At 40.4% G+C, this 11,750-nt stretch overlaps 1 long non-coding RNA gene across 1 annotated transcript in view; it reads right to left on the reverse strand.

The window, feature by feature from the left end:
* LOC137151077 (uncharacterized) overlaps nucleotides 1-11,244 on the reverse strand; it is a 41,522-nt gene extending 30,278 nt beyond the window's left edge. The window contains exon 1 of the long non-coding RNA XR_010919163.1: nucleotides 11,207-11,244. This is a non-coding gene — a long non-coding RNA (uncharacterized lncRNA). The remainder of the gene's footprint in view (nucleotides 1-11,206) is intronic.
* Between the last annotated feature and the right edge of the window lie 506 nt (nucleotides 11,245-11,750).

Genomic DNA, 11,750 nt, shown 5'->3' on the forward strand with positions numbered 1-11,750 from the left:
TAGTTACATTGACACAATGTCAGGGTAGACACTGAGTTCCTTACGTCAACTGTTACTGACTTTCAGAAGCCATCCCACAATGCCCCACACTGACAACACAATTGATACAAAATGCTTTTAGTGGGGCAATAAACTGCTGACAAAGGGAGCCACGGGTGGATACACACAAGCGATATAACAACTGCGATGGTCGTTGCTCACTTAAGTTAGGTCTGCATAACTTTTTAGTGCAAACATGGCCTTAGTCAACCCTGTGGTAAAAAGATAGATGGCCAACCTACACTAACTCTCCCCCTATGGAGGTGCAATCGCTGGTAGCAATTGTGGGAATATTTTTTTTAGAAAGGCTCTAATGTAGAGAAAGCCTGTGCTCTGATTCTGATGGCAGGATTGAAAATGCAGAGTGAAGGACTTTGTGCTTTACTTTTCCATCCACTTGAATTTTAGCTGTTTGCATTTCCATCTTATTTTCAATCTAGTAAATGTGAGGTACACTGTGACAAGACTCAGATGGGACAGAGTTGTTATGACAGTCCAGGGGGGCCAGTAAGTCACAAATAATATTTGCCTCTTTTGGAAGAAGCATGTAGCATGGGGTGTGAAAAGGATCCTCTGAGAATAGGACAGGACATCCCTAGCTTTTTAGGAGGGGAATTAGGTACTTAGGGGCCCAAGGAACCTATGTGAGGGCTAAGGATAATCAACTCCAAAACAATCTAAAAAATTTTAGGATTGGAAACCATGCTCCCAAAAGACAATTGATTTCCTTGCCACCATAGGAAGAAAATACCCATCCATAGTTCCTGCCCTCAAAGTAGATTATATTGTCCTTGTTGCTTGTATCCTACATGCTTCACCAAAGAAGTCAAAGCCTGAAGAGACCACATTGAGTGAGCTAACGTCCAGGAATCTAATGATTTTGGGTAACGTTACTTTTATTTTGTCTACTGCCCATAGAGAAGTACCAGTGAGTAGAATGGAAAATATTATGTTTATCTTTTTGGATCATCAAGAAATTCAAACTAATGTTAATTTACAGCTAGCCAAATATCAATCCCCTGGCTCCAAGGTGGCCATTTTATCTGAATTTGAGCACAAGAATACCTGTAACATCTAATCCAAGACTGCATCATTCTATTGATTTCAATGGAATTACACTGCCATTAAACAGTGATGAGTCAGCACCACAGATTATCCATATGATAAAATAACAGGAATGTCACCCTGTGTGTCACTCTGAAACCTATGATGTCTGCTGAGTCAGTGTAAAGAGATGGAAGCAGCTACAAACATGGTTGAGAGTTCTTTTTGTTTAGAATGTCACCCGGATCAATCACCGCAGGGATTGGTGTTTTGTTACTAGCCGATTTCTAAATTCTCAGTCCTTTTCAGCATTTGTTTTTTGTTTGTTTGTTTGTTTTAAAAACAACACACGGGACTTTATGAGTTACATCCTCGTAATAGCATGGGCTTCCAGCTACTACTGATGTGTAGTTGATTCTATTCCTACTCAGAACTGTTAAATAAATTCACATTCATGTGAATTATATACGTTTCAAGATTAGTAACATTTTTATCTGCTGACATTTTCACAAAACAAGGAGACAGGCAAATATTTTAGCAAGTGTGGCCCCGTCAAAATACTATGCAGCTCTGGTGGGATTCCAGATTAACCAATTTGCACATACATAGGGCCCCTATCTTGGGGCAGGAGAGAGCCCTGAGCACCACAAAAAAAAAAAAAAAAAAAAATATTAGCAAATGACACCCCAGGACCCGCATCTAGCCACTAGATCATTTTATTCAACCATCACCCCGCATGCTGGAAAAGAGGGATCCCCTCCGTTCCCTGACTTTTAAATTTAAATTAATATCCCTTGTTCTTGTTATGAAATAGGAGAATCAATGCTCCCAATCTACCTTCTCTATATTCTTTGTTATTTTTATCACGTCCTCTCATATTCATCTCCATTCTAAAGTAAACAATCCTATGCCTGTAATCATTTTCCTTGTCTTTCTCTGAACTTGCTCTCATTCTGCAATGTCCTTTTTCAGATGGGGTGACCAGTACTGCACACAGTATTCTAGATGAGGATGCACCACTGATTTACATAACAGCACTATAATATTTTCCACATTATTCTCCATCCCATTTCTTATGCATCCTAACATCGTTAGCTTTTTTGACCACAGCTACACATTGACCACGGGTCTTTAGTGAGCAGTCATCGCAATGATGCCCAGGTCCTTCTCTGAAGTTGACACAGTTAATTTAGAACCTTGTAAAGTCTATAAGTAATATATATATATACTTTTCCCACCAATATGTGCATACTTCCCTCTAATTCCTTTATACCTATTTCCTCAGAGTTATACATATGATGTGGCAGATTATGTACTACTTATTATTAAATATCTTTAGTAATGCTTAGAAGCCCCAGCTGAGATCAGCGCCCCATTGTGCTAGGCCTCGTACAACCACGTCGTAAGAGAGTAACAGTGAATCTTCTGAGGCAAGGACTTAACTAGACAAGACAGACAAAAGATGGGGAGGAGAAAATGGAAGCACTGAGAGGTGAAGTGATTTGCTTAAGAACAGCAGATCAGTGGCACAGCTCAGACAGAACCTAGATTCCTTGAGTTACAGTGGAGTGCCCTATGCACTAGACCCCTCTGCCTTTTCACTGGGCTCCCAAATGGACACCTCCTAACATAGCCTTGCTGCTCTGAAGAAGTCTGCAGAACAATCAATCACATTTCACTTTGTAGAATTAGGGCCTACTTTAGCTGACTTTGACAGCAACAACAGGTAGACACTAGTCAGGTTACTAACACAATGATTTACAAGAGCAGATGTATTTAAAGTGAAATTGATTTTATTAAAAAATGAGTATTGTGGGACGCAGTGTATTATAATCTAATAATAATTCTGGGATAGCAACTTTGCAGTTGCAGTTATTACGTACCTTATTAGCAAGTGACATGATGAAAATATTTTGGGGGACTGACTTTGGGCTATTACTGCTCCAGATCATACCACAAAGGAGACATGCACATAAAAGTGATCTTGATGTGATATGAAGACATTACATTAAAAACTAAAATGGTCTCTCTGAATCTGAGGGATTTGATCATCTTACACTAGCTGTGATTTCTCTGCAAGACAGTAAGACATCTGACAAAGGACACAACCAGAACCACAAATGACTGGAGGCATGGAAAACATTAATTGGTGTGATAAAATCATAACTGGTGACATATGCCTAAATCCTCAATGAAGGCATGTTTGTGGAAGCTGACAGATAAAAGGTAGACTGAATATTAGAAATTCTCATTCAAGATTATCTGGAATCTAAGTTAAGTGCCAGCTATAGCTCCACAGTAAAGCCTTGTCTACACTTGCATTACAGCTGCACTGGTTCAAATCCCTACTATAGTCAGGCAAAGGCTCTGTAAGCTACAGTTCGCACTAGACTCAATTTACACTTGTTTCAGGTAATGGTAAGTGACACTGGTGCAAATCATGGATTACAGTGGTTTTATTCATCTTCTCTAGGACTGCGCACAGATGCAGTTATGCCAGTGGTGCAACCAAGAGAAAGTTACGTGCCTCAATCTCATTAACTTTCAGTGGTAGTTTGACACTTCGCAGCTGCTTTGTGCCTTTGAAAAATCTCCCCCCAAGGCTTGTAAGTACAGGGCAAGAATGACAGTTGAATAAACAGTCACAGTGACCAACATATAAACTTTTATCATACGGTGTATAACATTAGGAACCGTATTTCAAAGCTTTGCTTCTCTTAATGCAATCGGTAAGATCTCTTCCTAGGAATTTGACATTAACATAGACATTCTTTGTACACAAGACACAATATAACCTGTAAATTACCTCTGTTCTACCAGTCCATCTATAAACATGTCATACAGTTTTATGCAGCAATGTGTCAGGTTCTAAAAGCATTCCCTATGTGGGTACTGAACAGTTACTCTTCTAATTAACTCAAATAGTAGTGTGTTCACAACCCAAATTAATTACCAGGCAAAGGTGGTTATGTTAAACGGAGGTTATAAGTGGGAAACTACAGAACTGAGCTGCGTAATCTGACGAAACTGTGAATAATAATAATACAGAGCCAAACTGATTTTAGGAGGCCCCAGACTTCAGTCTGCGAGGGGGATGTGTAACTTTTTATCCTCACAAGTAATGGGTGGGAGGAGCAGGAATTCTAATCACGCAGGGGTGCCTGAAAGCATTATACCAGGGGAGCAGGAGCAAACAGAACGTCTCCAGTACTGATGGTGGAAGCATGTTTACTTGTGACATTCGCTAGACCTACTCAACAGCACTATTTTGCATGTGTCAGCTAGCACACAGAGACAGGGTCATTATTACCTCTCTAGGAACTAAAGTGGAGCCACATGCAGTGCTAGCCAGTTTCCTGCCCAGTGCTTTATATCCATATTATGTCTACCTCCTGCAACAATGTACTGGCAGAAGACGGAGCTCCCTGCACCCTCTCTCATCTCTAGTGTACATTCACAATGCAGCCATCATACGGCCCAGGCGGTGAGTTATATGTAAAATATAATATGTAAATTATAAATCAATTGCATACAATAGTGAATTCTGTAGCACATGCCATTTACAGCCTGTGCTAATAAATAATATAAGTGAAACAAACTGCATTTGTAGAAAAGAGGGTGCAGCCAGAGGTTCCACTGGTATGAGATACATGCCCCATATAACTCACAGCATACACCCAATGAACCAAAAATGACTCACCACACTGTATGTGTGTGGTATATATATTCTGACAATAGAGTATCACACTACAGTTGATTACGTTCAGGTCCCAGGCTGGGCTGGAAGACCAGCACAGGCAGCACACTGAGTGGGAGCATCCCGGTGATGAAAAACTGTGCGCCGTCCTTAAGTAATCCCTTCTGAAAGAAGGATGTAATCAATGGGTTCCTAAACTTTTGGGCACATAGTTTTCCCTGAGTTCAATGGAAACTGAAGGGCTGGATTTGCAGGACTGGGCCCTTGTTCTTATCAAAGGGTTCATTTCCTGCTACAAATGAGATAGGGACACCTGTTAATAATGCTATCCCACACACAAGACGAATTGAGATTAAGCCTTGGACAAGGACCAATGAAAAGCAGAGTCCACCAAAACCTTGTGTTACATTAATTTTCCCTTAATATTTATTACTGCAAATATTTCCATTGATTTACACTTCTCTGGCAGCTGAATAATGATGCTGAATTATATGAAAACTGAATACTGAAAATAAACAATTCTATTAAATAGCGGCATCAACCCATTTTTGTGCTCAAAGAATTTCCCCGGCAAACCAGGAATTTCCTTATAGGAAACTTTGCATGCTGCAGATTCTCTGCTGCATCCAGCAACGGGTAGGAGAGAACACGGCACTGGTTGGGGTCCCCAGCTCTCTGCCCCAACTCCAGTTTTGGCGCAGGTTAGCCTGAGAGCTGCTCTAATTTGCACCACATGGCCCCTATCCAAGGGGCCTGCTAGTGATTACCAGAGCACAGGGAACTATGGCCATTTCCACAGCACACTGCTCCCTGTCCCTATGCCAAGCAGTGTAGGAATGGAACTACTAGAACTAGCTCTGATGCCACTAAGGACTCCTCCACATGGGGTTAAACCCAGCAGAAGACTTGTGAGAGGTTTATATTGCCTTTGTGCAATGTGAGTGCTCCCCAAATGGAACATTTAGGGTTTGGTGTTTTTTGGTGCTGGGCTTGTTGCAGGCGTCACTTTGGCTCTGAATCATCCTCCAGACTATTATGCAAATTGCTTTTGATATTGCCAGGGCTTGCATAGATGTCTAGTGGTCTAAATGTACACTCCACCTGTAGAGAAACAAGAGAGAATTGGTAGTCACTAGTAATACCAGTATTACCAGTGGTAGGTAAAAGCACCTAACATTGATCCAATTCTGCTCTTCATGAAAGTACAGCTTCAGTTTGCTTCTTGAAGCTTTGATCAAGCTATACTGTCAACACATTTCCTTTCAGACATTTCACGGAAGCTACATTAGTCTGAGTCAAACATCTTTTGTTAATGTTACTGACATCATATTTCCTTTGCTTTCAAATATGTTTTTGCTCTTGTATTTATTCAGACAAGATTAGCATATGTGGTACCTAACAAAGTGGCAGCACCTGTTTTGGACAGTTGATTATCAATGCTGATTTCCTGAGTGATCATCTGAAGGATATTAACAAAAATGATTCCCAGTGAAGATGAAAGCATTATTCTGTGCTTGCCGACATCATCCTTGGTGGAACCACAGAATGATTATGCTACCTTGGCCTAGTTTTCTGAAACCATACAAAGCAGATGCTCATAAACTTGTGAATGACCTGCATTATTGCAGTGAACAGATTGCTCTGGGGTCTGTAAGTACATATGTACTGTTTCTTTAAATGTGTAGCAGAAAGCCACTCCAGATGGGCATAAAGAAGAATCTATGGAGAAGCACTGAAGAGAAAAGGATGGAAAAACAAGAGTAGCTTTAACTCTTTTCTAACAAATTTTCTTCTTCAGTGTTAGAAGAAAACCATTGTTTCTGCAATTCTGTATCACAGGCACTTAGCACACACTCACATCCTATTGAATTCAGTGAGACTTGCAGGTATTCAGTACCATGTTTAATTAGGACCTTCATGCAGTGGAAGGAAAGGATGGTGAGATATGAAAGCAGGTAGGCAAAACTGACAAAGATATACTCAAAGCCAATTAAAGGTGGTTCATAAAGATTGCAATGTGTCGGATTCAAATCAGGGTTGGCAGTGCTTACCCTGCTTCCTTAACGAGCTACCCATCAAAGCAATGAAAATATTGAATGCTATTTGTGTGGTCTTATGTTTTTAGCTATCAATATAATGCAAAAATCAGAAAAGGAAATTGGCTTGACAGACAATCTATTTCATAACTGAGGTACAGTGATATGAACATGACACTTCTTTGGTAGAGTGAGTGGAGGGTAGTGAATTGGCTTATTAGTTTTCTTATCTTCTACCACAATAATCCTTGGTGCTTCCTAAAGTTCCTAAAAAATGTACCCGAATCAACTTCTTACTGCAGGATCAAAACATGAACAGTTAAGACATGTTTCTTCTATAAGCCCAGACAAGTGAAAACCCTGAACTGCCTATGAGTTTTCAAAACTGTCCAAGGCCAGGCCAATTGATTTCTGGTCAAAGTACAAGGGGAAGCAGACAGAAAGGTCTCAACACACTAGAGCAGCGGTTCCCAAATGGTGGTACACGTACCACTGGTGACAGGCAGGCCACCTCCCAATGGTACATGTCCTGGCCAGGAGTCACTCCAGCACCGGTCCTGCCCCCAAGCAGCGCTGCGGCCGCTCCCCCGTCCCAGCCCTACCCCTTCTTCTCACCCCTACAGGTAGTGGTACAGCAAGTGCTGTCATTTTATGTTGGTGGTACGCAACGTGGTAGAGTTTGGGAACTGTTGCACTAGAGCTTCTCTGTCCACAGTCCTAATAGAAAGAGTACCGTAAATCTTTCTGTGATGCCACCTTCATTCATAAGCTGTAACTATTACTAATAGCTCTTTGTTAAAGACCAGAACTATGCTTCATACTAAAGAAGGTAAAAACAAAGGTGATGATCTAAGGATTTCAGGAGCAAAGGTTCTGCTGGCCTCATAGAATGCATTAATTTGAAGCCAGCATCCCCTTCTCCCACTGTCTTCATTTTACTTGGGTTTTGTCAATGAAGCTTTTTATGCCAAGTATCTTCTCTTTCTCTCCATGTTCAGTATATCTTGCAAAACATAACATTTAATTTAACACAAGTTTATAGTCAACCTATGTAGCCCTAAAATGTGTCCCAATTATGTACAGACTTACCTAAGTGCTGCTGACTTTTTGGCCCTGAGAAGTAGTCCCATTGATTGCAATGGTTCTGGTCCCAGCAGGTAAAATTAAGCACATGTGTAAATCTTTGCAGGAGTGGGTCTTAGTTTTCTCCTATCTTTTAACACTGTAGTACAAAACAGATTCAATCCTGATGGGAGCCTTTTTAGGGTGACCAGATGTCCTGATTTTATAGGGACAGTCCCGATATTTGGGGCTTTGTCTTGCACAGAAGCCTATTACCCCCTACCCCTGTCCCGATTTTTCACATTTGCTTTCTAATGACTTCCCTGGGCTTGGGCTCAAGCGCCGGGTCAGTATGAGTCTGCACATTCTAAAGATTCATGATTTTCTCCAGTGAGCCAACATCCGAAATAGCTTAAAAAAAAAAACAACATTAAATGTTATTTAAAAACAAATATTCAGTAAAAGTAGGGTTATTACAAGAATAAATGCAAACTATTATATAAATTAAGTGTTGCCCTGGAGCACTTGGTGTCTCAAATCTGCACATCTCTAATTTAGAGACTCAACATATCAAAGCCACAATACAGTACTGGTAAGGTCCCCATCTGCCCTCATCCCCCAATACATTGTGAACATCACCTATGTCTAGTTCTGATGCTTCCACTATAAAAATGTTTCCACATTTTATGGTAATGGTCCAAAATATAGCTTGGAATAATTTACTATAGTGTTTTGGGCCATTTCTGTAATTTTTTTTACAGGATTAAGAGCTCTGTCCTACTCAGTTCTAGTCAACAAGCATTTTGCCATTCATCCAGAATTATAAACAAAGGCCCTGAATCATCAAAACACTTGGAAGGACTGCTTTAGTCCCATTGCAGTCAATGTAATTTAAGGACACACTTGAGCGCTTTCCTGAACTGGCACCTGGAAGAAAAAGGGGGCAAAGAATTCTGGGTTTTTTGTTTGAATATACAAAAAAATCAGCCCCCCAGTGCCTCTTATTTTTTGTTTGTCATTTGAGCGCTCTATGTAAGAGAATGGCTCAGCTGGAGCACATGGAAATAAGCCTGTGGCAAGAGGTTATGGACATGACACAACCAAGTGAGAAAAACAACAAACAAAGTGTTCATTTCACTTTTCTGAATGTTAATGTTTCACTTCAGATGACAACTGGCTATAAACTAATTTTCCCAAGCCCCCAGATGGCCTGAACCACACAGCCGGGCCATTGAATTATATACCAATAATATCCAGTTTTTCACCAAACATTTAACAAAGGAAATCGAGAGAAAAAATTTTCGATACCCAAAATATCTAAGCAACACAAAGCCTCAGAGAGACTGAGTCATCTCACAACAGCACATGCAGTAGTCTGGCAGTGAGATGGCAAGAAGAGAGAAAAAAATTACTAATTTAAAGTATCTATTTTTGGACAAAGGACAAGCATATAATCCAAACTTTAGGGACTGAATAAGAGATGCAGAATTTATTGATGTGCCATACCACAAAACTACAAACAGCAGAATCCTCCTGGTCACAGAACGACATAATTATAAACAATTCAGTGGAACTGAATTTGCAATCTATACATAGTAAGTACTACATTAATTCTTTCAGAGCTTTATCAAGTTGCTGTGAAAAGGGTCTGCTCTATATAAATACTTTGTATTGTGCAGGGACCCTTACACAAATTCAGCATTCATTTAATATCTTTTTCCTTCATTGGAGTCTTTTCTCTCAATCTAACTTTATTGAATACAGACTCAGCATAAATTAGTATGCACATTCTCCTTCCTTTCCTGTTATTAGTGCTTCCAATCAAATGATGGGTCACACTGAACCTGCAATTATTCAAATTTTACATCATTTCTTACTTTACAGTGTAGTGACTATCTGTATTCAACAAGAAGCAGCAGAGCTTATGTTTTTGTTTTGAGTCACTTCACAATTAAAATATTTATAGGTGGGGTCTGAGGTCATACACAGATGCCTGCAAACATCAGCAATTCCAACCCCTGTGGCCAACCAACTGCAGTGTGAAAAACATAAATAAATTCCAAGTATCCCAACCATCTCCAGGAATTTTGTTTCTGTTTTGCTGTGAAGACAACATCCTCCCCTCACCAACCAACCAACTTCATTGCGGGGGGGGGGGGGGGAGGAAAGAAGAGGAATTACACTAAGTTCCACCTTCCCAACCAACTTCATTTTAACCCTTATTCCTGACCCAACCCCCCAAATCAATTTCACTGCAAAAAGTGAAGCTGGTTGGTTTTAAAAAAAAAAATCTCCTTCAGAGAAAACAAATCAAATAGCTGCCCATTTCCCATTGTTCCCCAGCTACCCTCAGTTAAAGTTTCCAAAATGGCCACAACTTCCTGTAGTTCCCAGTGAGAATAAAGCCACAAGCCAGCTTTGTCCAAAGCAAATTGGAACCTGAGTGCCATAATAAACAAGGGCAGATGAACGCCCTTCTCAAAATGGCCACCTAGCTATGGGCAAGTTATGACCTCAGCCTCATTGAGAACAATAGGAGATGGCAGCCATTTTGAAAGAGGGCGCTTCTGTGTGGAATTCTCTGCAGCAGACCATTACCATCTACCCCTGTTGAAGAAACTTCTAGTTATAAGGAATAATGGCAAAAAAAAAAAATACCATTAATCCTCAAAGATGTCCTCAACAGTAGCCTAGGCACAAGATTTTTGTGAATTTAACTAGATGGGAAGTTTGAAGCATCTGTGTTATTCTGTAACTAATAATTTTTAGAAGAATGAAATGGCCTGACAAAGGATGCTAAGTCTCCTAAAAAAAGGATTTTATCATCAATTTTATCTCAGACTAACACATTTACTTGTACACACTCAGAAAATTATTTCAGAACTCAGAGAATGAGCGCTGCAATTTAGCTGTATTCACTGAATTTCCCCTTCCACAACTCATGCTTAACTAGGAGTAAGCCATAATACAGAAGAAATTAACAGTTCCTACTCCTATGTTTTAGGACAGTTAACACTGTGCACCCCACATTTTTGGCCTGCTATAGTGTTTTCTGCTGCCAGAGCCACAAGGTTTTTAAGCTCACAGTTGGTCAGGATGTCGGCTTCATAGTGTGCTATCTGAACTGCGCACTTAGGGCCTGAGCCAAGGCACATAAACATCAATTTGACTTGAATCTCACCCACACCACAAAGTCCCAAATCCTCCCCTAATGCAGACTGGGTTCTGGATTTTATTGTATTTGCAAATATTACTGCAAATTGAAGAAGGAATCACTTTCCTCACCATCCCCAGTTCCCTTAAATCTTTATGCCTCCCAGCTCCTTACCCTTTGTTGTTTTCTTTGGGGCTTGCACTTCGAAGCCTTCCTTTCTACTAATAATAAATGGTCATCATGGGATTAAGTGGGTTACCCAGGATATCATGGGATAGAAAGATGCTTCACCAGTTTTCTATTTCCTGTTCGTGAGTGGAAGTTCGCCCCCTCCCCCCACCTAACACACACACACTCTCAGTTTATTGTCAAGCAGTTGAATAAAGCAGCAAGCTTCTCTGCCTGCAGTCCTGTGAGTAAAGTGTTATTTTTGTTGCACTGAACAGTCCCATTGCAAAGCTTCTATCCTCCCCTGTGTCTTTAGTGGCTATTGAGTAGCAGCTGCTCCCACTAGCAGAGTTTTGAAGAGAGCAGTCTACAAAAGCTGGTTAGTAATAATGTGCCAGGCCTCTAGAGATCTACATTTCTCTTTCTTTAAATTTTGTAGTCTGCTTCCATTTCAACTCAGGAAAATCAAGAAATGCTGTGCTTGTGCTTTCCCCTTGATTTTTGCATACATTTTTAGACTCTTGTCCGCCTATGATCTCACTGGTGAGAT

Source organism: Emydura macquarii, unplaced genomic scaffold (genome assembly GCF_026122565.2).
Source record: "Emydura macquarii macquarii isolate MOO-44397 ecotype Brisbane River unplaced genomic scaffold, CSIRO-AGI_Emac_v2 contig_1043, whole genome shotgun sequence".
Classification (NCBI taxonomy): domain Eukaryota; kingdom Metazoa; phylum Chordata; order Testudines; family Chelidae; genus Emydura; species Emydura macquarii.